The 25,560-nt window shown below is 49.8% G+C and overlaps 1 protein-coding gene across 4 annotated transcripts in view; it reads right to left on the reverse strand.

Moving 5' to 3' along the window:
• Positions 1 to 25,560, reverse strand: part of Tspan18 (tetraspanin 18) — a 133,334-nt gene that overhangs the window by 104,437 nt on the left and 3,337 nt on the right. For all 4 annotated transcript variants that reach the window (XM_040745897.1, XM_005064891.4, XM_040745898.1 and 1 more), the window contains exon 2: positions 5,105 to 5,171. The gene's annotated coding sequence lies outside the window, so the exon portion shown is untranslated. The remainder of the gene's footprint in view (positions 1 to 5,104; positions 5,172 to 25,560) is intronic.

Raw genomic sequence — 25,560 nt, forward strand, 5'->3', positions numbered from 1 at the left:
CTCCCCTTTTCTGATGCTGACAGGGCTCTTCATGATGCAGTCCTCACTGGACTCAGTCTGCAACTGAAGCCCTTCTCCAGCTGTGATTCACAGTTCAGATCTGCATCATTATTAAACAGTAGCAGCCTCTCAGGGCAGTGTCTGCTCATCACTGTTGCGCGACAGAGAATCAATTTGCTCGCTGGGGAAATGAAGACATTATTATCTCTCCAAGATGTCCCGGAATAGGGACCCCAGCGAGCAACCAGGATTGTCAGCCTGGCTCCATGACAACTGAGCCAGGGATCTGGAGGCTCCCAGAAAGAAGGTCTACTTAGCCTTGCCTCCTGTAGGGACCACCACAGGTGTGTGGCCCACAAGGAACCTTTTTTGTGTAGACTTAAAACTGAACTTGAGGGACTGGAGAGATTGCTCAATGGGTAGAGCATCTATTGTCTTGCAGAGGGCAACGGCTTCATTCCCAGAACCCACATGGTAGTTCACAGTCAGGGGACCGGATGCCCTCTCCTTACCTACATAGGCACCAGGTACACATGTGGCCCACACATGCAGGCAAAACACTAGTGAACACAAAACAAATCTAAAAATACAAACAACAAAACAGCAACCCCGAACTTGTAAAGGGAAGAAGGCACAGATCAGGGCTGGAAGCTTTAAAAGGGGCAGAGATGATATAGGGCTGTTGTGAGTTACAGGTACACACAGCCTAAGCTAGATAGTTCTGGAAGGTTCTGGGTGAGTGAGAAGGAGGACATGGTATTGAGATTCTGTCCCCAACAAACTATCTCAGGCATAGGTCCAGGAGGAAGCTATGGGAGAGATGATGCTTCCTGTAGTTATATTCCGGCTGGAGGCCCTGGGTCAGAATGGGAGAACCTCAGGCTACGTGGAACTGGCAGCAGGACGATGACGTCACCATTCGGGGACACTGGTGCTCCATCATCACAGTCTTTGCCCTGATTCCTATGAGCATCTTCACAGGCTAGAGGATGGATGAGACCATCTCCCAGGCTGACAGTCAGCAAGGAGGGGCTTGTAGTTCTCCCCTTGAGCATGTGCCCTCATGCCCAGGGATGAACCACTGGCAAGTGTGGTGTTCCCAGTCACAGTGAATCCTGTTTGCAGCTTGAAAACATGCAGAGAGGAAGCTGGAACCCCATTAGGATGTGGGAATCACTGTACCTCATTATCACAACCAGTGTCAAGGACATAAGTCTTCTCCTGGCTGGAGTCAGGTTGGGCTCTGGGGCTGAGAAGGGAAGTGATGCGGACTGAGCCTGCCCAGAGGAGGGTGTGCAGGAAGTCAAGGCAGCACCCACCTTTGCATCCCAGAGGGAGGCCAAGGTATCCGGGGCCCCTCACCCAGCAGCTGAGAGGGGCTGGGGCTGGTGTGCGAAGAAACACAGCCACAATTCTTCTCTGCAGCCCCACAGAGCAGATTCAGGCCAGGTAGACAGAGCCTACCTGTTCCTGCCCAGCCCAAGGAGAGGTTCTGACCCAATAGAGCCAGTCCCCAGCAGCAGCATGAATCTCTGAGGGTGACGTAAGAACCTTGTAGTGGAGAGCCAATCTGTTCAGTCACTATTAAGCTACTCCAACTCTTTTCATGTCTAACACATTGGGCCCCTTCCCAACACTTTGTATGAGAAGAAATGGAGTTTTCATCTATCTTTTATAGCTAAGGACAGAGCTCAGAGAAGTTAAGTGACTTAGCCAAGGTTACACAGGGAGGCAGAGCTGTCACAACATCTAACTCCAAATCATATAGGGAATGGAAAGGAAGTTGATTAAGGTCGTCTGCCATCTCTGAAGTCTTCCAGAGTATGGGACTCTTGATCTAAAGTCTCTCTCAGCTCCATCACAGCCTCCTCACCCATGTCTTCTCTTCTCTATCTTTCCAGAAGCCTCTCCGATGCCCCCATCTCACCTGCTTGCAAAGCCCAGCCATGCTCAACCTTGGTCGAACACTGGAGTTCCCAGGAGTATAGCAGCGAGCCTCAGAATAAGACATGGAGCTTCAGTCACCAAAACAGTGGGGAACCAATCTAGGGACAGATACCTGACCAGTGGAATGGAGTTAAAAGTCAAGAAATGAACCCACGCCTAGAAGACTGATGTAAAAATAAACTCACGTGTCCACCATTGAATCATTTTCAGCAAGAGTAGTGGACGAATCAGCGGGAAAGGACGGTGCCTGATGGAGCTGGGACAGATGCTATTCCCTACCTCACGCCTCAGAAAATTGGGACTCCCAAAGGAGTCAACACTCCAAAGATAAGGCTAGAATTACAAACTCCTGAAAGAAAACAGAGGTGGCTCTTCAAGACCTTGTATTTGGTAATGGATTCATGGAGAGGACATCAAAGAAGACACGAACAACAGCAACCAAACACGGCAGACAAAATTGAGCTGCAAACATCCCCTGCTGGGGCCAGTGGGGTCTCCATCACCCACTCCACTCCTGCCATCTGCTTCTTGTGGGCAGATCTCTGAAGACTTCACAGAGGGCTGGCTGGCAAGACAGAAATACCTCTCTCTCTCTCTCTCTCTCTCTCTGTGTGTGTGTGTGTGTGTGTGTGCGTCTTTCTCTGTCTCTGTCTCTGTATCTCTCTCTCTGTCTCTGCGTGTGTGTGTTTCTCTGTCTCTGTCTCTCTCTGTCTCCGTCTCTCTCTCTGTCTCTCTCTCTGTTTCTCTCTCTGTGTCTCTGTCTCTGTCTCTGTCTCTGTCTCTCTATCTCTCTCTCTCTTTCTCCATATCTCCATATACAAGGTCTCATTGTGTAGCCAAGTCCGACATCTCTTGATCTTCTTGCCTCACTCTCAGTGAGTGCTGGGGTAACAGGTGACCGACTGGGAACTTCTTTTGTCCTGTCCCATGCACATTGTACAAAGCTGGGTGGAGAATTAGGGAAGGAAGTCACCGTGCATGGAAGATGTACCCTTTGGGTGTTCAGCAAACAGTTCCAGGGGCAGGCGGCCTGCGCTGAGTGCTTCCCTAACCTCTTGATAGACATGAGTCGTGGAGCAGATCACCAACTTCTCTGATGCTCAAATGGTCTCGCCACAGGAAACTTATGAAGCTGACTGTTTGGGTATCGGTACAACCAACAGTTACCTGCAAAGGGTGACTGAATGGAGTAGAAGCTGAGAAAAGCAGCTCACACCCCTGATGGCCTCAAGCCCCAGTACATCAGAACTGAGTTGACACAAGCCAGACCCCCTTCCCAGCCATTTTTAGACCAGGCACAGGAAAAGGTATGTGTCTCCTGGGTAACATCACTGTTCGCTGATAAACACCCACTCTCACATCCGGAAGCCTGGGTATTTTTAGGAAGGTTCTCTAAGAGGTCAGAGGACCCCAAGAGAGCTGCCATTGTTCTAAGCAAATAGAGCAGGTGACCCCCACTGCTCAGCACCTTCCCTCACCACACCTGATAAGGGTGTTGAGATTACAGGGTGGCTGAGGGGTTGAGAGGGCAGAATGGGATAACCTGGGGAGTATGTGTGGCTTGGCCCAAAGAGGTTCATACGATTCGTGTTTTTCAGAGATGAGATGTCTTCACTCGGTAGATATAGCTAGGCCCCAGCACGAGGTAGCACTGTATAGTCCCTGACCTCTATCTTTGCTTTGAGGTCATTTTATTGTTTACTGTGACTGGCATTTGTCTGTCGGGAGGAAGGCCCAGGCTCAACGGTCAGGCTTCCTGACTCCCTCCTGAGGAGAGCCAGTGATGACTCCTGTTGCCTGCTGAAGGATGGGCCAGGGAAGGCACGCTCTCTCCCAGTTCCTTGAGGCCTCTGATAAAGGAAACTGGCCAGCTCCAGGCTCTGTATATATCTGCCCCCTGTGGGGATTGAGGCTCAGGCTACTGCTGGAGATTGTAGAGCTGGAAAACTTCAGGTGCCAAAGAGGCCACTGTCCGCTAGAACCTCAGCCAATCCCAGCTTTGGCTAGCCATCTAACCTGAGATCAAAGCCAAAGTCACCCTCAGGCAGCCAGCTGCACAGCACAAACACGGTTGAGGAATTGAATCGGCGACGAGAAAGGTGGCTGAGCGCTGCGACCACAGACAGCAGGGCAGCTAGACAGGAAATGCTGCCAGTCTACTGTAGCAATCTGTCTGCCTTTACCATGTCCGGCTGACAACAACCCTGGGCATGGGGAAAGCAGCAGAAGGACTCACCCAAGAAACTGTGTGGGATACTTCCAGAATCTTCCTCATCTCACCTCTCCCCAGGATAATGTGAGGAAATGTTATTCTAATAGTTTTAAGAACAGAGAAACCAAAACCCATGAGTATTTTACAAAAAAAAAAATATCCAGTATGAAAACATGGAGCCCCCAGGACAAAGAACAAACTGCTTTCATGCTTCCTCAGGAATCAGAATTTCCACACAAGAAGTTCAGTTAATAGGTTTGCTTTAACCTGGAGCCTCAAGTCATAGAATGAGTGAAGGACCCAGAACTGTGGTGCCATTCAGCCAGGGATTCAAACCCTGCGCTGTCACTCACTGCTATGTGACCTTAAGAAAGTCCCTTCACCTCTCGGACACCGAGTTTTCTCTTCTCTTTTAAAATGGAGGTAGAAATGGTGTCAAGATCACACCCTGATGTACACTAATGGCTGCTGCTGGCCAGGAGACATTAGGCCTGAATTCCTCATTCAGGAACCTTCCATGAGGCCACTCAGCATGTCTGGGGTCCTGGAGACCCAGAGGCAGAACTCAGTCTTGTCATGCTTAGTGTTATCATGGACAAGGGGACAGACACTTGTCCTATGCTAAATGTTACCTTCAGGGTGGTGAGTGCTCTAGGGAACTGTGTTCTCCTCATTGTCCTGAGCCTGAGGTGGACACGCAGAAGGTGACCACAAAGGGTTCATGGGAGCTGTGCCCTCCTCAAAGAGTTAGTTTTCACTTCTTGGATAGACCCTGCCATCCCTGATGAAGACCAGTGTAGAGCTGCCCTCCCCTGCCCTGCACCCCTAGGGCATGAACCTAAAGACTTTCCTCCCAAAAGGTGGCCTCTGGGGGGCAGGAAATAGATGAGAAATTCAGCCATCTTGATTGAACAAGGGTTCTGACACTAGATCATGACATCCTACCTCTTCCGGCTGTCTTCGTCCTTTCTGGGGAGGAACCGAGATCCCCTTGAAATCTTCAGAGCAAACTCTAGAGGAAGAAGAGGGAAAGTAAGGGTTAGTGGGGCATGGGCATGTGTCTTCTGGGGTCACTTCTGCTCAGACATCCACTCTTACCCCAGGGTCCCCTTCCTCTTGAATTTGTACCAACAGAGACTGCCAGAGCTGGGCATAGAGCCCAAGCTTCCTAGGATGGAACCCTCCTAGGTTTTCATCCCCCATGCCAGTTCTAGACACCTGGACTCGTGCACCCAGGACACTCAACTGACCAGAACACCGGCCTGTGCATGTTTACTTTGAGCTCCAGAGGTCTTTCTGAGTACTGTGGGAAGAGGGAGGAAGTCCATCATCACCTGATAATGCAGGCTCTTTGGGCAGACCTATAATTTCAAGCATGGTACATGAAAAGACGTGTAACCAGAGGCGAGAGCATGGAAATGATCGCTCAGTTCCATAGTGTGGTCCAGAAGCCCAGATTCTCCCTCTCTGGTTCTCCTGTCACCCTGAGGAGGATATACAGGAGAAGGGTAAAATTCACCACATCCTATTGACGTTTTGGTTAGCCAAGGCTTAGGCTAGTCGCAGAACTGACTTGTCACAGCACAGCTGAATAAAACAAGCAAGGCTTACAGCCAGGATGGCAGGAATCCAGGTCACAGTTGTGACCGTCTGACCACAAGAACTGAGACAAACATAACAGTGGGGGCCCTGTCACTTCATGCCACCTAAGGCAGGGACCAGGACACCACTGTGAGAAAGCCTACCCACCTCAGGGTTGAAGACCCTGAGCACATAGGAAGTGAGTAAAATTCTCAAAGTCTAAACTTTGGCAAGGTGGGAACTAGAGCTCACATCTGAGGAACCCGGACTGACTAAAGTACTGCTTCCACGTGGGAGAGGTCCCAGTAGGACAGGGATGAGTTTAAGGTCTCCTACATGAGAGAGAGTCTCAGTGTGTTAGCTGGTGGGGAGTGGTATGGCTGGGACCACAGCCTGGTTTTAGTGCCATCAAGGCAGTGTGAGCCCTGGGAACCACCTCATCGATCAAAAGAGGGCTGCAGTTGAAGGAATCTAATGTACACACGTACCAATACCGATGTTCATATGTGTGAACATATGCACACCATATATGCATATGTGCACACTTGGACATATGCACAGACACATACATGCATGTATGTGTATATACGATATGCATGCATGCACACAAAAATGTGCTCTCTTCTCACACCACACACAGACATATATATATATATATATATACATAACATACAGAATTTTCATTTGGGAGGCTTTTGTTTGTTTGTTTGTTTGTATTTTAGAGACAGAATCTTACCTAGCCCAGGCAGACCTTCAACTGACTATGTAGCCAAGGCTGAGCCTGAACTCCTCATCCTCCTGCCTCTACCTCCTAGTGCTGTAAGCCATCATACCTGTCTAGAGTTTTCATTTTCAGACAGAGAAGTGATCATCCTTACTTAGCCATTCAAAATACTCAGTAGAACATTGGCACAGCCTGTGAACTGTGACCCACACCTACTGCCATCTGACTATGTTGCACACATCTCTATGACACACAGACAACAAATGGAGTTTTAACACACAGAATAAACAATGTCTGTGGCATTGCGCCATTTGAGTGTAAGAATGCCCACACTCTTGGCTCTTAATGCATCCCATGGTACTTTGAACCAAACTTCTTTACCATCTGCTTATGAAATTCCACGGCCATGTCCAGGCCACGAGAACCTTGCTACCCCCACACCTTGGTGTCCACATCAGCATATCTGTATCAGATAGACTCGCAGTGAAGGACAATCAGAAGAAGCCTCTTCTCTTGTCTTGGCTGTAAACTTGAAGCAAGGGCTCTGCTTAGGAGATGTCTGTTTTGGTCCTCTCCCAGGGGCTGAAACACATGTCCCAGGACAAAGGGAGGAGTCTAACGGCTGGTGAAGACAGATGTCCAGGGTTCCACTGCCTGGGGCACCTCTGAGGAGCAGGAACTGCATTTACTGGCTCAGAACTGATAATGAGTTTTTATGAGCTCAGGGGAACACTCAGAACACGTATTAATGTCAAGCATGCCCGTCAGCCATGCAGCTTGAGTGAATGTCACACATTAACGAAATTAAAGGCTCCAGCCAGAAGCAGCTGCAGGCTTCGTGTCAAGAGGTTGCACAGGGCCCAGCTCAGACAGAATCACTTTCCACATCAGCTGCTCCCTCTAGAGCATCTCTAGGGCAGACAAATCCCACCGTCCTGCATCCTAAAGGGGATGAACTGGTGCCACATAGCCAGGAAAGACAAACCTCCCACCAAGCCTTATCCCATGGAAGCCACTCTGCTTCTGCCCCTGGGAAGGGTGGTGTCCCCCATGTCCCAGCCAGAGAACCCCTGGGAGACAAGAAAAGGGATCCCAGGAAACAAGTGTGGAAAGATGGTAGCCAGATGATGTGCACAGTGACCCTTGATGAAAGGAAAAGCCAGGAACCAGGCAGGAGGGGTCCAGTTCCCACTCAACTTCCACTCCTATGGACCAGATTTATCTTGGGCAAAGCTCCCCCTGAGGTCTGAGGTGGCCCTGGCTGAAACCAAAAACCTAGCTTAGCAAGTGGCCTTGAGCATGAGGGATCCACCTTCATGGGGCCTCAAAGTCTCACCTGGAGAAAGAGTCAAGTTTGGTAACTTGGAGGGAGCTGATGGGGGACTTCCTGATAAAGGTAAAGGCAGAAGGAGAAAAGAGCCTGACGCCAGGCTCCAAGATCATAATCGCTGTACTTTTAAGTACATCTAATAACACCAATTAATTTAATTATGACTTTACTTTTTATATGATGCAGTCTGGTTTCTGAGGTGCTAAAAATTTATTTTGAAAAAGAGTGGTACCTTAAAATCTACTTCAGTTAAAACTTGGGTTGGAGGTTCTTGTGGCTCTCTCTCTCTCTCTCTCCCTCCCTCCCTCTCTCCCTCTCTCTCTCTCTCTCCAGTGCCCTTCCTCTTGATTTAAACACAGCAGGTTGGGGATAGAGAGATGGCTCAGCAATTAAGATCATTGGTTGCTCTTGCAGAAGTCCCAGGTTCGATTCCCAGCACCCACCTGACAGCTCATAATTATCTATAGCACTGGATCCAGAGGATCTGATTACCTCTTCTGAGTTCCTTGGGGACCAGGTACACATTTGAAGCATGCACATACATGCAGACAAAACATCCATCCACATACACATTAGAAAAATAAATAAGTACAACAAGCTGACACAAGAAGATGTACCCCTCTGATAATGTCCCCTGCCTTTGGAATGTTGCTTCCTGAGTCGTTACAACATAGCACCCTTATGAAACCAACATGCCATACGTTGCTCTGTGATTTCCCAAGTAGCCTTCCTCCTCTAGTTCCTTCTTCTAAATCCTCCATCCCCACGGCCTCTGTCCACCCAGGCTCAAGTTCATGATTGCCTGTCCATTGGCTGCAGAGGGGATCAAGGCTTTGCTGCCAGTGTCCAGCATCTGTTCCCTCCAACCTGCCGTCTCTGCTGTCACAGCAAGCCCTAAGAATACAGCGAGCACTGTGCCTATCTGCAGTGGGTTCTGTGCCCTCTTCCGATGGTATACAGATCTTTTATCATCTGATCCTCCACTGACCCCCAGGCTCATCTTCAGGTCCTCACGGTAGGAACACACGCCTGTCAAACTGAACTCACCTGAACAATACTGCCAGTGTGCTGGGTTCTACCTTACTGATGTTCTCTCCGCCTGGAATTCTTTGTCTTTTCTCAACTCCGAGCTTCATTCATCCCAACACTTCCACACCCCTAACCACCTTCAAAACTTTCCTTCAACTATCTTTTCTGATTAATATTCTAAGTATCACCCCAGATATAGTAAAACACTTGTGATAAAACACGTATTATAGAACTCTGAAGTTCCCTCAGTAATTTGTGTCTGGATTTGGGGCTAACATACATTTTTGTCTTAGTGATTTCTTCCCTACTTATCAGACTATAGGGACAATGTCTTCCCCCTGCCAAAATAGTGACAGTATCTTCCCCCATTCTTTGCCCTTCCCCTTGTGAGCCTCAAGCCCCAGACTCAGTAAATAATAGCTGGATAGCTGCTAGGAGAAATGAGTGGTAGGGAATTAGTCATGAAAGTTTGTATGGCTGGAAAGGGTAGTTAAGTTGGAGTTAGTTGCAGGAATGGAGAGATAGAAGGTGGGTGGATGTGTGTGGGTGAATGGGATGATGGTTGGGGGAGGGTAAATGGATAAACGAGTGGATGTTCAGATGGATGAGTAGATGGCGGGTGGATGTGTGGATGGGTGTAGGCGTGGGGACTTAGGTGGGTGGTGTGGATGGGTGTAGGCGTGGTGACTTAGGTAGGTGGATGTGTGGATGGGTGTAGGCGTGGGGTCTTAGGTAGGTGGATGTGCAGATGGATGAATAGATGGCGGATGGATGTGTGGATGGGTGTAGGCGTGGGGACTTAGGTAGGTGGATGTGTGGATGGATGTAGGCGTGGGGACTTAGGTGGGTGGATGTGTGCATGGGTGTAGGTGTGGTGACTTAGGTGGGTGGATGTGTGGATGGGTGTAGGTGTGGTGACTTAGGTGGGTGGATGTGTGGATGGGTGTAGGCGTGGGGACTTAGGTGAGTGGATGTGTGGATGGGTGTAGGTGTGGGGACTTAGGTAGGTGGATGTGTGGATGGGTGTAGGCGTGGGGACTTAGGTGAGTGGATGTGTGGATGGGTGTAGGCATGGGGACTTAGGTGGGTGGATGTGTGGATGTGTGTAGGCGTGGGGACTTAGGTGAATGGATGTGTGTAGGCGTGGGGACTTAGGTAGGTGGATGTGTGGATGGATGTAGGCGTAGGGACTTAGGTGGGTGGATGTGTGCATGGGTGTAGGTGTGGGGACTTAGAGATGTGGGTTAATGGGTAGACACAAGGACGTCTGCATGGATATGTGGATGAGTAGGTAGGTGCATGATTTGATGCGCCAGTTGTGAATGATACAAGGACAGATAGAGGACAAATAGATCTATAAGATCATCAGTCAAGGGGCCAAGAACAAGGGCCTGAGTTTGGATTCCCAGCTCCCATTAGCTCTGTGGAGGTGGAGAGAGAAGGATCCCTGGGTTAGCTGGCTGGGCAGTCTAGACAAATCAGGAAGCTCCATGTTCAGTGAGAGCTATCTCAAAAGAAGAAGCTGTAGAGCAAGGGGTTGAAGATGACACCCAGTCATGACCTCTGGCCTTCACATCACACACGCACGCACACACACTCACACACTCACACACACACACACACACACACACACACACACACACACACAGAATGGTGAATGTGTTTTGTGTATCTATTTACCACAACTAAAAAAATAGGAGGAAAGGAGAGTGGCCAAAATAAGTGGTTCCTAGCCACAATCCTTGGAGTCCACCCCCTCTTTCTCTGAGGCTTCTTTCCAGAGAGTAGATGTATCTCCTCCCCATCCACAAGCCAGCATTAATCAGCAACAGCTGGACTATGAAATATTCCATGCATTGTTCACAGATAATGTTGAAGAGCATGGTTTTAGTCTCTCCGTGTGGCAGGACCCAAGTCAGCAGGCTGTTCCAAGAGAAGACAGTCAACCTTTTCCTAGCCAGCTCCTGCCGGAAACCCCTAGCTCCATCTCTCTCCCTTCCCCAGTCTCTCTCCCTGTCTGCACCTCCCTTCTTTACCCTGGCTCCTTGCTCTCTATTGTAGCTTCTCAAATCACCTCCTGGCTCCTGGTGAGTCCCGAGACTGGGACTCTGAGTCTCAGGTCCCTGGAAGAGGCTGTGGTGTCCAGATGCAGCTCTCCTTGATCACCTCACAGGGCATCCATGCCAAGACCCAGAACCCAGGCTGGCCCTTTGCCATCCTAAGGCATTTCTGCTGACAGATAAAAGCTCCACAGTTCGTGGCTCCAAACCAAGACATGGCTTTGTTTTGCTTTGTTTTAAATTAACTACATGGGGGGTTAGCTTGGGAGTAGAGGGTGAGCAGAACCCAGGCATGCTGGGATGCATTCCTGCTTTGTCCTCTGTCTCATGGCCCCAGGTGGCCTTTAATGAAGCTGCTGGGGTACTGAGCACATCCAAGGCTCACAAGGCTCTCCACCTGCACTTGTCCTATGGGGGAGGGGGGCGGGGAGGGGCTTCTACTGTCACTCAGCCTCATCAAGGCCATAGAAGACTCCCAGTCGGAGTCAGCTGTTGGGGACCTGGGGAGGCTGAAAGACAAGTGCCAGTGTACCAAGCCCACGAATTAGCATAGAAGCTTTAGAGTCCCGGTGCCCACTGTTAATAACCCTCCTGTCCCGCCTCCCATCTGTGCAGGGGCTTGGGGACTGTCTGTGACAATGGCACTTGCTAGACAGGAGTCTTACTGTGACTTCCTGTGCAGATCTGCCTTAGACAGACAGGGGGAAGACTGTATGGCCATGGAGTCCTCCTGCCATCAGCTGGCATCAAGCTGCTTTTGCGCTCCATTTCATCCTATCTGGAATCACCTGATCCAGGCCTGGAGAAGAGTATGGCCAAGAACACCCCAAGACCTCACTTGCTGCTTGAACACTACTCTCATTCCCCCAGCTGCAAGGGAAACATGAGTAACAGGCCCATTTTATAGACAGGGGTGACGGGGCCACAGCACACATGTGCAATTGAATCCCGGTGAAGCCTCATAGAGAAAGGGCGGGGATCCTGACATCCTAACTCTCTTGGCTGCCTCTCACCCATGACTGCAGACCTTCTGGGCATTTGACAACAGAGGGATCTGCAAGCCTCGGTGACTTCAGGGACTTGTCCATAGAGATGGGGCTTAGATTGCTTGGTTCTTGGTCCTAAGATCCATAGCCTTTCTATAGAAAGCCGTGTGCTTGAAGAAACTTGTGGAAAATGTGGACTTTCACACAGCTTCCAGCAAAAGGTGGGTATCCCTACACAAGAAAGGGACGATCAAGAGGGCCCAAGGCCCTGCCAAAAGTCATAGAACTAAGCCTGGAAGAGGGAGGATCAGAACCCAGGACTACAGTCAAAGCCACCCAAGCTGTGGTAACCAATATCACGGCGGGTATCCGTCCATGGAGACACCCAGAGTGTAGTGCTCCCAGGCCACTGGGCTGCCTAAGTAAATATATCTAGAGTCTCAACAACTTGTGGAACCTCCCATGCTTGGGCACAGGAGTCTAGAACAAAGCCAGTCTCTGCGCTGGTGTTGGCTTTGGTGTGAGTTGTCTCCACACATTCTAGACCTTGAATGCCACATGGTTTCAATGTGCAGCCTTAAACCTGTGAACTACGTGTCTTCAGCTATTAAGCCTCCCAGAGAAGCAGTATTTAAAAAGCCACATGGTGGTAACAGAGATATTTTAAAGTGGCCACCCCGCCGCTAGAAAGGAAGCCGAAAGCTGAGAACTTGAACCTGTCACCGAGGGAAGGGCCCAGCCTGTGGCAAGCCACAACTTTCCTTCACAGCTGGGGCTATTAACTCAGACTTTATAACCCACAGGGCTGCGGTGGAGTCCAGGAAAACTGCACCTCAACTCTTTGTAATTCTTCCCTGCTCCCACATAAATATTCTAGAATGCAGAAGGGGCTGCAGGAGGCAGGAACACAGGGCTATTAGCATTTTGATAGGGTCTCCCAACACATGAAGCTACAGGGCTTTAAAATTCATAGTGTGGAGATTAATACAGCCCTTTGCTGCTCCCTTCCCAGTTGGAGATGGGCAGCAACTTTTACCCCTTTTAGGGCCTTGGTTGAGAAACAAAGTTAGAAATCCAGAGAGCTTAGTTCCATCCTCAAAGAGAAGAGCCAAGGCCGTTTTCTATGTGGAATGTGTCCAGCCCTCCACATCTAAATGGCAGAATCAGGAATGAAGGCTGGAAATATCTGTACTCACAGGCAACAAGGCCAAGTTCCTAAGAGGAACCCTTGCCTGTCCCCCAACAGCTTGGCTCATCTGCTAGCCAGGGACAAAGGCTGGCCACTTAACCCCAGCGCCTCTGCCTGAATCACCGAGTGCCAGAGTATTAGCCACCTGGGAGGAGAGGCTCAGGGAGGAACTTCAGCTCCACAAACCCGGAGCCCCAGAAACGCAGCCCAGCTGAGATAGGAGACAGGAAAAGGGGCCAATGCAATGAAACAGTCACCACAGCAAGTCTGCTGGGACACCGTGGGAGGTCAGGCCCCTCTGAAAGGAGCCTCCTCCTTCAGGCTGAGCTTATCAGTTGCCCCCATCTCTGGGGGGCTCCCTGGCTCTTCCTCAAGCCAGGCTGATAAAAACACATTTGCCTGTCACTCCCCAGTCCTCCAAAACCAGAACCCAAGATGGTGGAAGGCGTGGCTATCTTGTGTCTCTGTGACCAGGACACTCAGCTGCTGTTAAGAAAGACTTGCATCATGGGGAAAGGTGGGGAGAAGCCTGGCCTCCCACCACCTCTCAGCCCACCCAGAGAGTGAGGGACTCCCCCGGTGCCAGAGGAATGCACCTCGTGGGGCTACGTAGGAACTTGCAGACGTTTTTCTCCTCTTGTAAAAAGATCACTACCAAGGTTGTAGTTTTATCACCCTGCATAGGACACTAACCAGTTTCATTTCCTCCCCTGATGCCTGTACCACCACGGTCTCTGGTTTTCTTCAGAACTGCCTCCAACATCCTGCTGGCTCCTTCAGATTGAGTCACATCGGCCTTGGACCGTGCTCACACTAGATTTTATGTGGGCCTGGTTTTAATTTTTCTCTATTATACTGACAATACATGCTCAGTTATATGTGTGGTGTGTCTGTATATGGACACACGTGTATATACATGTACACACACACACACACACACACACACACACACACGAACACAAATTGTCAACAAACTCTCTGAAGGGACTTCTGAGTTGCAGAAATTGCTCATGGAGGTCCATCTTCACTGCCTACTGGATTTGGAATCTAGAAGACACGCCTCTGGGAATGTCTGTGAGGGTGTTTCCGGAGGCTGTTCAACAGAGAGGGTTATGCGGTGTAGGGTCTAGGGCTGAACAGGAAAGGAAAGGAGAGCTGAGCGACAGCATCCGTCTCTCTGCTTCCTGCGTGGGTGTGATGATGTGGCTCCTGCTGCCATGACATCACCGCCATGATGGACTCTCTTAGATCATGAGCTAAAAATAAACCTTTCTTCCCTTGAGTTGCTTCTTTTGGGTGTTTTGTTGCAGACAAGAGTATAGTACCTAGTATGTGGCTTCTTCATGAATGGGTTGAGTCTGGTTGGGCACTCCCTGAGCTGAGCACTGCCAGAAGCTTCCCGGCAGTAAGGACCAGAGAAGCAGGGCTAGAGAGGTGGCTTAGGGGTGAAGAGCCTCTGTTGCTCTTGCAGAGGAACCAAGTTTGGGTCCCAGCACCAGTATCAAGCAGCTCACAGCTCCTGTAACTCTAGCTACAGAGGCTCTACTGCCCTCTTCTGGCCTCCATGGACACTGTACTCACATGCACACACACTCACACAGGCACACACATAATTTAGAATAATTTTTGAAAAAAAGGGAGAAGCAAAAATAAGGAAAAGGCAGGTGGGACATTTTAAACTCTTTCTCTATATGAGTTAAGGCAGAGAGGACTTCCTTCCAATTCAGCCAGTGGTGGCCTCCTTGTGAGGTGGTTATCAACTCTTGCCTGATTCCTCAGAAGGTAAGCTCTTAGTAATAAAGTGGTAAGGTTTCAATGTTTTTATTACAATGTGTGTGTGTGTGTGTGTGTGTGTGTGTGTGTGTGTGTCCATCCATGTGCCTGCTGTGCCATTTGCGATCTTCAACTTTGGAGCATCAATTCTCTCCTTCCTCCATGCTGATTCTGAGGATCATGCTGGGTCGTTGGGATTAATGGCAAGTACCTTTTCCCACTGAGCCAATTCTCCAGCCCTCAGGTTTTAATTAGTTATTTGGAACATTCTAGCTTGCCTGCCTCCATTTTGGGTGGCCTGCTGGGGCCTAGTAGAGCTTAATCCCAAACAATGGCCTCTCATAAACTGTAACTAACATCACACACACACACACACACACACACACAGAGAGAGAGAGAGAGAGAGAGAGAGAGAGAGAGAGAGAGAGAGAGAGAGAGAGAGAGAGAGAGAGAGAGAGCACAGGGGAAATATGGAAAGAAACACAGGCAAATAATTATCTCTTGGTATTTGGCACATGTATGTGTATGACTCTGATAATCAAAGAAAATGGATAAACTCAACTTTGGGGAGGGGTTTCAAGACAGGCTTTCTCTGTAGCTTTGTAGACCATGCTGGCCTGGAACTCACAGAGATCTCCAACTGCTGGGGTTAAAGGCATGTGCCACCACCACCACCCAGCATAAACTCCATTTTCTAACTGCAGATTCATGCATGCTGCTTTCTGAGAGTCCTTAAGCGAAGATCTAAGACAAATTGCTTGCTTTCCCATCAGGCACTTTCCTAAGCCCTCACGGGATGGACTAAGGTGGCTTCAATCCTCACACTGTGGGTGAGCACACAGACAGGTAGCCTGGTCCAGACACTGAGAGCCACATCTGAACCCCAGACATCAGTCTCAGAGCCTGCCTCTCCCTCTCCTCACAGATGCCTGCCTCCCAAGTGGAGAAGGAAAAAATAAACACATCTGTCGGGCTGCCAGGGTCAGGCTTGCAGAAGATGGTGTCCCCACCCACTCCCAGAACACAGAGTATGCTGAGAGCCAAGCTCAAGTTGCGCCAGGCTGGAATTGAACTCACATGTGTCTCTTCATCATATGTATACAGGCTCTGGTTCCCATTACACGGGGACAGTGGACACACAGAAGTGACCCCCCCTACCTGCTCCAACTGTATCATCACCCCCAACCACAATGAAGGACTGGTCGACTACTACATCATAGAGCAAGAGGCAGCTTGCCTTCAGCCGACAAATGTCTCAGTGTGCTGAAAGGGCCCCAGCCTAGGAACGCCAGGGGACGTGGCTGCGTCTCTAACTCACTGGCCTTGGCCCAGCCACCACACCTCTCTAGAACACATCTCCTTGTCTTTAAAATAAGGGGGATCTGAGCCCTAGATGTTTTCTAACACTGGCCTTTCTTCACTGACTCTCATCTTCACAGGGTGTTTTACAGTCCTTGGGGACTCTCCTAATATATATTCTCACAAAAGCGCCTCATGTAGTTGGCCCTGCTGACTGAATACATGTGGAAATACATGGGGAAGAAAGTTATAAGATGTAGCAAACCAAACTGGGGTGGGGACTGCAAAAGAAGGCGGGTAGAAGGAGGGGTGGGAAGAGATGCCTCACCAAAGTGAAACTATCCTGAGAACCAGTTCATATGTGACACTGTACTGACCACAAGTTAGTGCTGGATCAGCAGCTGAAAGCTCACATCCTGACCCACAAATAGGAACAGAGCAGGCTGGAAGTGGCCCAAGGCTTTTGAAACCTCAAGCCTGCCCCAGTGACATACCTCCAACAAGTCCACACCTCCTAATCCTTCTCAAGCAGTTCCATCAACTGGAGGTCAATTATTCAAACACATGATGGGGACATTCTTACACAAACCACCATATCTACCACATACATGTCGACTCAGTTTTCTATTCTAAAAAAACATCCAGACATCTTCCTACAGGTCACAGTTCCTCATCCTTTGCCAGCATGCTTCATTTACTTTTTCCGCTAGGCAAATGATCCTCTGTAAGTTCACTGGTGCCTCACAGATCCGTATAGTACCTTGAAGCAACGGCTAACACAACACTACATACTGATGAGTGAACTGAAGCCCCAACAGGCTGCTAGCCCTCTGCTCAGGTGAAGTGCATTCAGATCACCCAAGCAGACTCTCCAACATTCTAATATCCAGCAAGGCACCAGTCCAGATCTGGGGCACCGCCCCAACCTCCAGGCAAGGAAGATGTCTGGATGATTATTTGTGGATTCTAGACGAATTCAGGCCTTAGGTCCCATGGTCATATAACTAGTGACAGATTCCTCAGGCCCTAAACTGTACCCAGAGCCTCCATGGCTCTGCCAATTTGTTTTCTTCTTCTAATGTTGCCAGACATTAATAATTGATCTTGGCACTCCTTCCTGCTGTGCCTGGATAAAACAGCCCCATCCACCCATCATAGGGCTCAAGGCAGACCCTACTAATTGATCAGCACTAGCATTTGAAATCAAATATATAGATGTCCACCAGGTACTATTACAGTATGCTGTTTCTGCTGGTCAGCGTTGGTCTCCAAATTGCTCCCTTCCTGTAGATCAGTCTTCCTGAACTCTGAGGGATTTGCAGAGAAACAGAGAGAGAGCAGAACCTAGCCTGATCCCATCATTTTCTCTGCTATTGGTATAGTTTTGTTGTTGTTATTTGTTTGGTTTTGGCTCATTTGCCCACCCCCAGATTTCACAGATGACAAACAGGTCCAGAGGGGTCTAGTGTCTAGTCTAAGGTCACCCAGAGAGGCTGTGGTAAAGCTAGAACTTGACTGACACCACACGCTCACTTCTAATCCAGGACTGTGTCTCCCCACTCCACGGAGTTTCTCCTGGTCAATTAGGAACCCCTGGTAAAGTCACAGCTAGGCTGGTAGCCTCATTTTACTCTACCTAATCAGGCAGCTCACTTCTTCCCTGCTAAGCAGTAAATAACAAGTGTCAGCCCAGGCTGGCTGCTGATTGGGCTCTCTGAGCAGACAGGGCCAGGCCCAGAGCGGACCCACCTCCTTCTCCTGCTGATCCTGGGCTTTAAGAAAGAGATTTGCACTAATGCGGCCAAGATTGGGAATCCAGCATCGCTGAAAATTGCCCTTTTGCGAGGTGCTAATACACACAAGCCTGAGGAGGAGGCAGCCCCGCAGAGGAGGCTGTGCAGAGGTGTTTCTGTGCAGCCCGGGAGACCTCTGTTGTCTCAAGCTTCCTGTCTTTATTAAGCTTTGCACACAAGCTCACAGTGCGTCAGGCTGCAAATGAAACCCATGCTATCTCATTTTCTTCCCTGAGACAGGCCAGACGCTCCTTCTCACGTCCTCCCCTCCCCCCATTCACGGTAGAGATCAAACAAGGAAAACAAACAAACAAACAAAAACCAACCCAAAACCTCCTAGCATCTGCAAAGTCTGCCTTTCTGAAGCTGATCCCGGGCCTTGGAATGGTGGGTGCTCCCAACCAAAGTCTTTTACTGAGTTGTGGGGCAGAGGGAAGTGCTGCTCTGCATAACCACCAGCAAGACAGGCAGGGCAGCTGAGAAGGTAGAGCTTGTGGGACTTCCCTGCTGCCCCTGGACTGGGAGAACAGACACAGGATTGGGGCGGGGCAGCTCCGTGTCAGAGGACTGGAGACTGATCACAGGAGTCCTTCCATGTTCAGCAGGGTCCCTCCCAGCCCTTCCACCAGCTTTGTCACTATCCCTAAAGCAAGCAGCAGGACCTAGCTTAGGCTCACAGCAGCCAGAGACAGCATGTGAGCACATTACCACAGGCTCTTACAATTACCAGGAACAGGCAGTAAGGTGTGGCCTACCCCTGCTGTTCCCACCATCACCCTCCACCTTCAAGCACCCTCATTTATGACACAACCTCTGCTGGTTAGTCTTTTGTCAACTTAACACAAACTAGGGAGGAGGAACCTCAACGCAGAAGACTCCCTCATTATGGCCTGTGGAAAATGGGGCATTTTCTCGATTCAGACCCATGTAGGAGATGGGCAGTGCCGCCCCAGGCAGGTGGTCCTCGGAGGTCTAAGAAAGGCAGCTAAACATAAGCCTGGTTGGTAAGCAGCCTTTCTCCATGGTCTCTGCTGCAGTTCCTGGCCTGCCTTCCCCTGAAGACGGACTGTGGTGTGGAGTGTAAGCCAAGTACGTCCCTTCTTCTCCTAGCCTGCACTGGGTCACGGTCCTCATCGCAGTGATAGAAAGCAAACTAGGACATAACTCTGGCTATTGCCCCAAGGCACAGGCTCAGGGAAGACACACATACACATAGTACCTATCATGCATCACCAGTTCCTGGTTTTTAGAGGAGGCAGGCTGCTGCTGACGACAGCAGGTAACTAACAGGAGGGGAGACTCCAGATGTGACCGAGGCCGATGGCCAGTCACTGAGAGGGACTGCCTTGTAAGACCCCCTGCAGGTAGTCAGGGATAACTTAGACTCAAGGGACCAGGCAGTGCCAGGAGGAAAGGGCAAGGAGAAGCATCTCTCTGCTGGGAAGAAGGGGGAGCTGAGCAGGAAAGCCTGCTTGACTATCAGTGTCCTTAGCCAGGACACCCTAGAAAGAGCCACGGCAATGTGAGGGTTTGTACAACGGGAAGGGGTGAAGGTCGGTGCCATATTAGCAGTCCCTATTACACACACGTGGTACAGAAGCCCTCTGTGTTCTCGGGGTGGCTCTGAGGATGGGGCCTGGGGATCTCAACTGGGGAGAAGCTTAGGTAGGGTCCCCACCTAGCTGGAGACAAGGACCTAGAGCAGGCTGAAGTGTATGTGACTGTGTATAGGTGACTGGCCGGGTGGCAGGGCCACCCTGAGACTCAAGCCCTCAGCACACACAGTAGACTGAAGGGAGCACCTGCTTGAAGCAGCCACCATGCATCAAGAGACCCAGGCAACTGTTCCCTTACACGTTAGGTCCTTCGTGTCACAGTGTTCAAAATACTCAGTGGAAACAAACTCAGGAAGATAAGTTTACTTGACTTGTGCTTTTAAAGATTTTCAGTGCATGGTGGTGAGGGGGTCATAGTGGTGGGGAGGGCATGGAAAAGCAGCTCTGTTCACTGCTGCTGTTGTGTGTGGTGGATACAGAAGAAAAGGCAGCAGGAGCCAGGGGTGGGTATAGCCTCCTCAAATCCTACCTCTAGCATTCTTGCATTAGCCAGGCCCCAGTCCTTAAAGGCCCCATAGTGTCCAAAGGAAGTGCCATTAGCAGGTAACAAACTGCACTCCCAACAGCTTGTGGGAGACTCCAGATCAAGCTCTCCTACCTTACTGTGGAGCAGGCCCGAGTTTCTAGGGCTTCAGGAAAGCCTCATGTCTCACACCCCTTTCAGGGCCACCTAGGAAACACCATAACTTCTGAAGTTTAGGTCTCCACTCTGCAAAGCAGGTGTAAAGCCCCACAGTAAGGAGACTGCTGGGCACCATAGGACAGAGCATGTGGCCCAGTGGGTCCCTGGCAACAGCATTGTTTCTGTACAGGTGAGTGGGGAAGGGCCACCCACAGTCACAGAGCTAAGCAGGGTGAGAGCTTGATCCTGACCTGTGGGACCGCAACGCTGGAATCTGCCTGTTTCTCACAGTCCCATTGAAATACAGGGGAGCATTCCATCAGCTTTCAGAACAATTTCTTCCAGAAGTGCTTCATAGGAATCCATACGTTGCTTACCCAAAGATATGTGTGGACACATGTGCAACTTGGTTTGATGATATTGTTACCACTGCTACTATTTTCCAAAGAGTCCTTCACTCCTTCACCAAGGCCTACACACACACACACACACACACACACACACACACACACCTCAAACAGGTTTGAATACACCTGCGGTTGGGCTACTTGAAACAAAAACAAAAATTGCACTTTCTTAAAAGGATATTTTTATTTGGGACTATTGTGTGGCAATCATCAGTTGCTTGCATTCTTCAAACCCCTTTAAAAAGAAAAGATTATCAAATGAAAGGGAAGAAGTGTGTATGTGTGTGCCCACACATGCGTGCACGCTCATATATACATCATCCCAGATATTAAAAAGAAGCTTGCCCTCTTAATTTATTTAGACAACACCCATGGGATGCACAGCTTCTGGCTTTTCTTCCCCTTTTCAGACTCTGAGGTGAACCCAGTGACTCTGGGGTTGGAAGAGACCCCAAGACTTACCAGGACTCGTTTCTCCTTTGAGGATGAGATATCAGAAGTTCACAGTAGGGCTAGGAGATGGTTCAGTCAGTAATGTGACTGCTATGAAAGCCTGAGGCCCTGAGTTCAGATCTCCAGATGCCCACAAGAAAGCTGAATGTGTGGCATGCATCTTTATCCCTAGGACAAAGGTGGTAGAATCCACTGGGGATCACTGGCTGGATAATTTAGTCAAATCTATGAGCACCAGGTCCAGCCTCTTTTGAGACCTTGTCACAAAAACTGAGATGGAGATCAACAAAGGAAGACTCCAAACATTGACCTCTTACCTCATTGCACATGTGTACACACATACACCTACGCATATGCCCCACACACACGCAGCATGCATGAATGCACACACACGCATGCACACACGCATCAGAAGCCCATATTGTATACAAGAGTTTGTCAGATCCAAACAGAATCAGAACCAAGACTTGGAGGCTCTGAACTCTCAGTCCAGTGCTCTGTATAACAATAGATGGAGGACAGCCATTTGCAGGCTAAGTGTGAGCTACAGTCTAACTCTTCACTTTGTTATGATGCTCCAAGCTTGACCTCCTTCATGTTACAAGTTTTTAGACACAAAATAGAGAAGGTCCCCAAGCCCCCAGGAAGCTCAGCCTATGCTGCAGCTCTGGCCTATCCACAACACCAACCAACCTTCACCTGGCCAGACACTGTTCTCTCTCTCACAGGAGAAATTGGCAGCACCTCAGAGGCCACTGCTCGTCTTGGCTCAACAGCTGGCTTTCTCTGCAAGAAACCTCCGGAAAGAAGCATCAAACAACAGCAAAAAGCCCTTTGAAGAGCGACGACACAGTCTGGAGGAATGTGGAAGTGGCCTTCACCTTCACCTGTTCCTGAGGAGTTCACAAAGACCTTGGGAGGGGCCTGGAGACTCTTCCTGGCTATGCCAAGCCCAGGCTGTTGGCCCCCAAGAGATGGAAAAGCCAAGGTGATGTTTGTGGGGACCAAGGTGGATTAGGCAAATAGCATGGAGAGGCTAGAGAAGACCAGGAAACCTTGAGAGGCAGAAGTCCCATGGGCTGGCTATTTGCTGAGGCCTTTGTGGTGCTTCAGTAGCTTGTCAGGGAAAGAATCACTGTGTGCAGCTGGCCAAATCCATCACAAACATGTGCCTCTACCTTAGGCAAGTGAGCTGAGTTATAGCAAGGGTTCATAGGGCAAATTTGTTGGAAGGTGCTGCTCTTCCCTTCAGTACTCACCAGTAGTCAGGCTGGAAGTATCCGGAAGCTGGAATCTCTAGAGTGTGATCTATACAGTTGTTTACAGAATCCCAAAAGGACTGGGCCCCAGAAACCCACCGAGGAGAACTCACTTCTTTTTCATACATGAAGGATTGGCCCTCAAATCCTTGATCAGGGATCTGCTGTTGGAATTGCCCTGCTAGAGCAAGGCAGGCTGATACAGGGTGAGTGACTCAATGCCAAGTATAGAACAGAGTGTAGGAAGCCACTACAAGTTAAGGGATTTGCTAAAGCGCAAATATCAGTCACGGCTGCCAGGCTGGCTAGGCACTTGAACACAACCAGGTGGTTGTGCTTAGACATGCCTGTCCTTAACCCCAATGACGAGTTGCCTCCTCTGATTCTTGCATCTGGGAGGGCTCTGGGCATTTGAGCCCTCTAGACTCCCTGGGTTGTAGTCCCTAAGAGATGGTCTTTCTTCTGCTCCTTGCAGCAAGCCCTCAGTCATTTCATGTGGGGTCCACAGGGGCATTTTGTTTGAGCCAGAGTCAACAACTCAGCCCCATTCCCATCCTTCCCATGGGCGCCTGCTAAACCTGCTTGGAGCCAGGCACCATGAGCAGAGCCCGCTCCACTGGCAGGGTCCCTGAATGTCAGGAAGCAGGTGGCCCAGCTTGAAAGCAATCTGTCCCAACAGTAGAGATGGCCATGTGGGGGCAGGGTGGGTGGCAGGGAGCCATTCCTAGCAGTATCTCTGAGCCCAGGACCCATGAAAGTGGTAGTTAACTCCAAATCTATCTCCTCACTCCAAACTGAAGCTCTGTCAGCTCATCAAGAGAGCCCAGTTCTGAGGTCACAGCGGGAGGGGTGGCCAGGATCTGGGCCCCTTCACCATTAGCCAGTGTCTGCTCCTGTGTTGGGTGTCTCCCTGTGTTGGATGCTATCTAGCTGTTCTGCTGGAGCTGCCCCCTTCCCTCCTCCCCACACTCTAGCACACACTGTGTATCTCAGAGGAGAGTCTCTCCCTTCACATCCCTGCCCTTCTCCCTGGACTTGCAGATAAGTCCAGCACCCTAGTCTCCCTAACTTCCCACCCCCACAGACATGAACACAAAAGAATCACCCTATGAGGTGATGGGAAGAGATAGGAACAGAAGTGGCTACTGGAAGAACTTGGAGAAGGCTCTGGAAAGTTCTCAAAGCAATAAGTTTCAGCAAGCCAAAGGAGGCCATAGAGTACTGGGTGGAAAGTCAAGAGATAACTGAGTGTGTTTGACATGTGCTATTTGTCAGCTCCTGTGGCCCCCCCATCACCCTGCAGTGTGACACAGCCCCAATATGATCACCTGGAAATAATGTTCCCATGAGCAGACTGTGTCCAATCAGGGTCAGTTAAGGATAAGCCTAATGTCTGAAGGGCTGGTGACCCAGTTGTCCCAAGGAGGTGTGAATGTTCATCTCAGGACTCTTCTGCTAATGCCAATGCCAAGCTGGAATTTCCTTGTGCTCTCAGCTGCCCTTGTGGCTGGTTAGGATCAGGTGACACATCTGGCCAATGTACCAGAGCTGAGTGGTATGTACTATCTCCTGCCGGAGCATGGAGTGCCTGCTGGCATCCCTACCATCCTCTTCTCCTTCTGTGGTGACTTAGTGCCACCTACGTGGTTCAGAAGAGCATCCATATACATGGCAGAGTCACCATCCCAAGTACCACAAAAAGCGGTGACGGAGGCTGGGTCAAGCCCGTGGGCAAGCAGGGGTCTGAAGTGCGCAGGCATGGGGGTTTGGTGTCATGTGCTGCAGCAGCTACTGCCACTCAGCTTAACAAAACACAAATAGCATCTTCCCGATGCTCACAGATAAGGCAAGACAATTGCAGATCCAGGCCAGCAACACACCTCTTCCTGTCACAGCCCTTTGCTGCTTCCTTAGGTCGTCCCCCTCCCATAAGCAACCATGTCCGCAAACTTTTTAACCCACCCGTCCCTAAGGTGCCTAAGTGATATGTGCAAGATGAAAAGGAGGTATTCTCAGTAGGTACCCTGAGCAAGAATGGTCAAAAGCATATGTGTGTATGGGTAGGGGTAGGTGTGTGACCCAATTCCAAAGATCCTTACTGGGGCCCTGGGGGTCACAGGAAGCAGCACCACACAGTGACTGAGCAGAGAGGATGAAGAGCCAAACTGAGCTAATCTCAAATCCCAGCCCCACTGCTGACTCCATTTTTTTCAGAACCTTTTATTCCTACTTATAAAATGGGAACAGTAGCTAAAGCCCCCAGCGAAAGGAGACGAGGACAGAGTGTGGTCTACCCTGACTCATAGGAACAGTCTCACAGTGTCTGTACCACGGTCAAGATCACCTAGAGCAACAGCCTTTCTGAAGAAGAGCCGTGCACCCTGGACTGTCCCCTCACGAGCAGCCTGAGGAAGCTCCCCTAGACAGGGCAGTGGACTTAGCCCCACTCTGCAGACCTCAAACCTGGTCCAGACCACATCCAAAGAGGGACTCGGGGTCAGCTGAGGAAAATGCAACCCACAGAGCCCAAGAGCATTTATCTGAAATTTCAAAGAGTTTTAGAAGAAGAGCCCGTGGCTGGGGTGATTTTGGAAGCTGTTCCTCATGCCAGTTTCGCATGAGTGGTCTTAGTTTACTCAGTTAGGGTGGAAGGCAGAGTGGAGGGAGCAAGACTGGAAGATAATGGCTGAGGGACAAGACATCACATTGCCTATCCTGGAACAGGGACGGACTAGTATAAAAATAACCACTGAGAAGTACATTGCCCGAGTGCGGTAAGAAAGGAAGAAAATAACTGGACAACCAACCTATCCCCATTGTCTTCTACTCCTAAACTACAATGGGAAGATAACAGTGTTTGCTGTGTGCTAGCTACAGTGTCAAGTTTTTACCAGGATTATCTCACTGGGGATCAATTACAATCTGATGATGGGAGATACTGCTACCTCCATTTTATAGAAAATGGAAGACACCAGTTGAGTAACCTAAAGTCATACGATTGGCAAGCAGGATAGACAGCATTTAAACCCAGGCACTCTCGTCACCATGCAGTGCCTTTTCTAAACAGAGAGCCTGAGGCTCAGAAAGTGAAGTGACTTAGTTGAGGCCACACAGCCTCATCTATGATAGACCAGGGTTCCTAATTCCTGGTTCTCTGCGTTTTCTACTCTACCGTAACTAACCTCTAGGTGTACACACAAAACTACCACTCATGAGCCTGTTTCTGCTTACGTCCGGCCCAGAAGCCTAGGCTTGAGAGAGCAGCATAATCAGGGCCCTG

The sequence above is a fragment of the Mesocricetus auratus genome, unplaced genomic scaffold (genome assembly GCF_017639785.1).
Source record: "Mesocricetus auratus isolate SY011 unplaced genomic scaffold, BCM_Maur_2.0 Super-Scaffold_100004, whole genome shotgun sequence".
Taxonomy (NCBI): Eukaryota; Metazoa; Chordata; class Mammalia; order Rodentia; family Cricetidae; genus Mesocricetus; species Mesocricetus auratus.